A 6,323-nucleotide genomic window follows, 5' to 3' on the forward strand; every position below is an offset into this window, starting at 1 on the left:
CTGGCCTTGCAATTGATATGCCACCTCTAAAAGTTAGATCAAGGGTGGAAAAGCCGGCACTCGTCGGAGCAAACTTGGGGCCAATATGATACTGGCTGAAAATCGGCCTAGTCCTGGTGCAAATGGCGGGTCATTAATGACAGACCGGCTGAATGTGGGCATACTACTGGTGCGAATGTCAGGCCATAATTCATAGAACGGCTGAATGTGGGCATACTATTGGCGTGAATGTCGTGCCATAATTCATAGATTGGCTGAATGTGGGCACACTATTGGCACGAATGTCGGGCCATAATTCATAGATTGGCTGAACATAGGCCCAACCCAGACGTGAATGACGGGTCATTGCTGGCAGCTAGATTGGCTGAGTATAGGCCCAATCTTCGCACGAATTAAGGTCCATTGTTGGGAAAAGTCTCGGATTGCTCAAATGCCGGTGTAGGACCAATATTCATGCCAATTTCCGCCAATCTTTTGCCACTCTTGGACCAATCAATTTGTGCTGCTTGGGTGTGAATTCAATCCCACGGAGCAGGTATGGAGCATGGTGAAAGGCTTTGCGAAAAAAAAAAAAACAAAGCTTCCACCTTGGCTGAAGTTGAGGAGCTGCTCCCTCAGGCTTTGGAACATGTTTGAAAGGAAGACTGGAAAACGTTCTGTGCCCATGCTGAGCGCATTGAGGACGAAGCCTGGGAAAGGGACATAATTTTCGTTGAAAAAATCGAGCCAGTAATTTTCAGTATTGGTAGCTGGAGCAGCTCATCAGAATAATCCAGCTCTGAACTGAGTGGCATTCAGGAGCTGGACCGTTAAGGGGCCACTACGGTGCGTTAAGTAAAAGTGTCTCTGTCAAACAACTGAGGAGATATGTTATGTCAGATGATTGTTTTATCCTTTTTTTCTCGGTCCTTTATGACATTGTCACTGTGCAACATTTTAGATTTCTAGGTAATTTCTTCTGTAATATTATTACTCATGTCACATGAGTTATATAATGTGTTATTGCTGTTTTCATTTGGATGTGCAAATTGTCAAATTTATTTTGCAATTGTTTGGACTCGGTATTACTGTGAAAGCACTGCTCGAGACGTATGAACCCTGATAAAGAAAACTGTGTGGCAAAGAGAGTTAAAAGAGGAGGTTAAGGAAAGGAGAGGTGCTCTTTTGCACGCCCTACTTGATTTAACTACGTTAAACCCTTACTAGTTTTTGCCTATGGACTGCAAATAGCGCAATTTTCCGATGTCGTCTCTATATTTTGGGCTATTATTGATGTTTTTCGGTATACTACCACTTTTTCTATATATTCTATATGAAGTGCAATGATGCTGAACTGCCAGTGTGGGGGCTTTCAGCCTCGTCAAGCTGTCTTTGTGGCAGATTTTTCTGCTCACCTCCAGTATTTTGCCCCGTGCTCTTGATGCAAATAAGTGTTATTGTTATTATTCAAATGCACATTGGTTGGCATCAATATTAGTGCTCTGTGCAGGATTTTGTCACCACATTCTTGTTTGTTGCACATATCTCAGTACACTGCAATATGTGATGCTAATATATAAATATCGCTATATTTTCTGTTTCTCTGAACATTGTTGCCTTGTTTGGTATTTTTGTCGCTCACCTACTCCAACTTTAATCTGTTGCAGTTTGTGTTTGATTAAATTTCTGCCATTCTGATGGTTTGATCGGATTATTGGGTTTAACTTCCTAAGGCAACTGAGGCTATGGAGACACCATATTCAGTTCAATTCAATTCTTTTTTATTGTCATTTATTCAGCACAGTACAAGCAGCCGCGGTGGCTCAGTGGTTATGGTGCTCGGCTGCTGACCCGAAAGACGTGGGTTCGATCCCGGCCGCGGCGGTTGAATTTCTTTGGAGGAGAAATTCTAGGGGCCCGTGTACTGTGCGATGTCAGTGCACGTTAAAGAACCCCAGGTGGTCGAAATTTCCCGAGCCCTTCAATACGGCGCATCTCATATCTTAGTCGCTTTGGGACGTTAAACCCCATAAACCAACCAACCATCAGCACAGTACATAACATCACTGTCCGGATCCTTAGCCAAAGGCTAGTTATGGATCCATGCAATAAAAGCAAGGAGATTAGTGAGGACAAATGCTTTCTACTGCATGACAAAATAATACACATAAGAATGGTGGAAAAAAATGCAAAGCGTACTAGCAAGATGGTTCAAATTACAAAAATACATGAGGGCTCATGACAAAAAAATGTAAGAGTGTGCAAAAAGCAAACATATGAGGGCGGGAACAGCATTCTTTTTACAAAATAAACGCAGTTGCCTTAGAAGTGATTATTGTATGACATATGAATGGCAAACCCAACATCGACACGACACTACAGAGAATGATAAGAGACAAGCACTAAGCGATTTGCGTTGTAAATCAGGTAATTATTTGTGTAAAAAAAAAGGTATTCAGTGAAATATAAGGATTAGACGTTGCAAAGACTGCACGGTGAATTTTATTCCAAATTTTTACCCCTTGATACTCGAAGCAGCGCTGGCCATAGTCCAACAATAACTGATGGGCACGTTGGTCTGGCATGATTTCTTGTGAAACAGCGCAACGGCACAAGGCCAGAGGGCAAGAAAGGACGATACACAGCGCGGACTAAAAGCAGAATGTTTATTCAGTAAGCCATGCTTATAAAGGCGCCAGCGACAGTGAAAAACAGAAAAATACACAGAACCGTGACAGATATCCTTCCGACCAGGCACGTATTTGATAACACAAGGCTAACACGTGTGCAAAAGTTCATGTTCTTTCTGCAAGATAGCGACAAAAGGAGTGCTTACACACCTCTGACCCAGCTTCAAGATCTCAGACGCTTCGATAACTTCTCTAGTCAGCTGATCTTTGTGTCTATCAACAATCCTTCTTTTGTCATACAGAGGCTGGCACGAACAATCACGACAGTGAACACCGATGTGGCGGGCAGCATTCTTGACATCATTTTTGTGCTCCCTCAGCCTATCGTTCAAACAACGACCAGTTTGTCCAACGTATGAACCACCACAACTCAAAGGGATCGAATAAACCAGATTCTCTACGCACTTCACAAATTTAACCTCATGCTTTTTTGTGCAGACGGGTTCACTTTCATTTGACTTTTTGGGGCCATTTACACGCGCGCACAAACTTCTCAATTTCACAGGAGCTGAAAACACAACATATACTCCGGCTCTCTTACCTATTCTTTTCAAATTATGCGAGACAACATGAATGTAGGGTATGACAGACACCTTTTTTTTCTGGTACTGTGGTCGACTGCGGCTGAAAGTTTCAACTTTTTCAACATCCCCTCCGCTACTGCTGCTAAGACGTTGAGGGGGTATCCTGCAGTGACGAGCCTCTGAACCTGATAATAAAAACTATTGGCAGTCCTGTGGGTGCAAGATTTCTTCATGACGTTACTGAAGCAAGGCGCTATATTGCCCCTTTTTACGAGCTTCGAATGAGAGGAACTGTACGGAAGCAACGGCTTTTTGCTCCTAGATTCAAAAGACCAGCACATATGTGCAACACTGAAGTACGGGGTCAAGTCAAGAAATTTTATGCAGTCATCAACAGGTACTTCGTGTGTCACTTCAAGAGGCGCGAGGACTTCAGAAAAAACTGAAAGAATGGCATTAACTTCTTGATAAATATTCACCTCATCAGATTTTATCAGAATGAGGCAGTCATCTACAAAACGGAAAACTTTTTCAGCATTTGAGCATCGTCTCCTTAGCTCAAATGCCGAAAATGTTTTCCGTTTTGCAGATGACTACTTGATTCTGATAAAATCTGATGCGGTGAATTTTGATCAAGAAGTTAATGCCATTCTTTCCGTTTTTCTGAAGTCTTCGCGCCTCTTGCAGTGACACACGAAGTACCTGTTGATGACTGCATAAAATTTCTTGACTTGACCCTGTACTTCACTGTTGCACATATGTGCTGGTCTTTTGAACCTAGGAGCAAAAAGGCGTTGCTTCCGTGCAGTTCCTCTCATTCGGAGCTCGTAAAAAGGGGCATTATAGCGTCTTGCTTAAGTAACGCCATGAAGAAATCTTGCACCCACAGGACTGCCAATAGTTTTTATTATCAGGTTCAGAGGCTCGTCACTGCAGGATACCCCCTCAACGTCTTAGCAGCAGTAGCGGAGGGGATGTTGAAAAAAGTTGAAACTTTCAGCCGCAGTTGACCACAGTACCAGAAGAAAAATGTGTCTGTCATACCCTACATTCATGTTGTCTCGCATAATTTGAAAAGAATAGGTAAGAGAGCCGGAGTATATGTTGTGTTTTCAGCTCCTGTGAAATTGAGAAGTTTGTGCGCGCGTGTAAATGGCCCCAAAAAGTCAAATGAAGGTAAACCCGTCTGCACAAAAAAGCATGAGGTTAAATTTGTGAAGTGCATAGAGAATCTGGTTTATTCGATCCCTTTGAGTTGTGGTGGTTCATATGTTGGACAAACTGGTCGTTGTTTGAACGATAGGCGGAGGGAGCACAAAAATGATGTCAAGAATGCTGCCCGCCACATCGGTGTTCACTGTCGTGATTGTTCGTGCCAGCCTCTGTATGACAAAAGCAGGATTGTTGATAGACACAAAGATCAGCTGACTAGAGAAGTTATCTAAGCGTCTGAGATCTTGAAGCTGGGTCAGAGGTGTGTAAGCACCCCTTCTGACGCTATCTTGCAAAAAGAACATGAATTTTTGCACACGTCTTAGCCTTGTGTTATCAAATACGTGCCTGGTCGGAGGGATATCTGTCACGGTTCTGTGTATTTTTCTGTTTTTCAGTGTCACTGGCGCCTTCATAAGCATGGCTTAATGAATTAAACATTCTGTTGTTAGTCAGCGCTGTGTATCGTCCTTTCTTGTCCTCTGGCCTTGTGCCGTTGCGCTGTTTCACAAGAAATCGTGGCCATAATCATTGCGAGATGTAGGAAGCAGAAATCTTCCTTGTGCTGCTGAACGGCTGTTAGTTTGGGCTCTATGGAATATGTTCAAAGGAAAGGGGGAGATGCCGAAGAGGACTCTTAGTACGAGTAGTGCAACGCGAAAATCTCGAAGCTGCAATGCCGGCATTATTTGGAGTCTAAAAAACAAAGGGCGAGAACGCGTATACGGTGTTGTGCAAGTCATTATTCTCAGTGCCCGCTTCTGCAGGCGTAAAACAGGTTCAATGTAAGTGATGTAAGTGAACCCTCATGATTCCATACAGTAAGTTAACTGGAACTGGATGAAGCTAAAGTATATTTTTTTTAGTGTGTGTATTTCGAAATGTCGCCGAGCTTTGGCCAGAACGAAACATGCATAAGATAGTTTGCTGCGCAATTTTTCGATATGCGGTTTCCAGGCTCCGGATAATTTCAACAACTTGGAGTTCTTGCACAGTTGCACGCGGGCCTCTAACATTGTTCTTCTATGGAAATGTGACTGCTGTGGCAGGAATTGAACCTCAGTTTTTTTAGTCAGTAGCCGAACACCTTAACCGCGGAGGAACCGCAGTTGCTCATTGTGATAGTAAAGTGCTATATACATTTTTTGTTGCATCAGCAATCACCGTCATTCCTAGTCGTGCGTGGAAAGTGTTGATAATTATAATTTTTTTCAGCCTTGTGCATATCGTGCTTTCTGCCCTGTTTCATTGCTGTCTCAGCTCGCAATTTCTGTACATACCATTCTGATGTATTTATTGTGTGTTAAATATTGTAAGATTCCTAAGTGCCCTATGGCCTTGCCAGGACACATGACCTCATCCTCTGTTACATGCATCACAGACAACTTTTCAGAGAACTGCTATTTAGTGCTGCCCATTTGGTTACCCTTAATATTTTATAACTCGCTGTATAATTTCTCTCCCATATATACTATTTTTCCAAGTTGTTGACGGCATTGCTCTGTTAGTGTTTGACTTGATACGTCTGGTGTACGCCAAAGTTTGTTGTGTAGTTTTCATCTTTGTTCCCTGCTGCAGTTATATATTTAACCCATGTTCCAGCTTTAATATGTTGACCTATATACTTTCAAAACTGCCAGGACAAATTGCGCTCAAGAGACTAAGAAAGTGCCCTTTAATAAAGAATTGAACACTTGTAATTTGTGCCCTTGAGTGGTTCACCTGAAGTGTAGTCTTTTTTTTTTACGCGAGCACTCACCAATATTTAAAAACTCACTTTTTGAAGCATGTAAGCAGTTTTCAGCAAGAGAATTTTGGTGCACTCTTCTCTTTACTGTCAAAATCACCGACCGTACAACCGTTGTCGACCACTCGCATGATATGCGTAGCAAATGTTAAAAATGCCATTCTGTAATCT

This window comes from Amblyomma mixtum, chromosome 3 (genome assembly GCF_055824585.1).
Source record: "Amblyomma mixtum isolate Tamu chromosome 3, ASM5582458v1, whole genome shotgun sequence".
NCBI classification, from domain to species: domain Eukaryota; kingdom Metazoa; phylum Arthropoda; class Arachnida; order Ixodida; family Ixodidae; genus Amblyomma; species Amblyomma mixtum.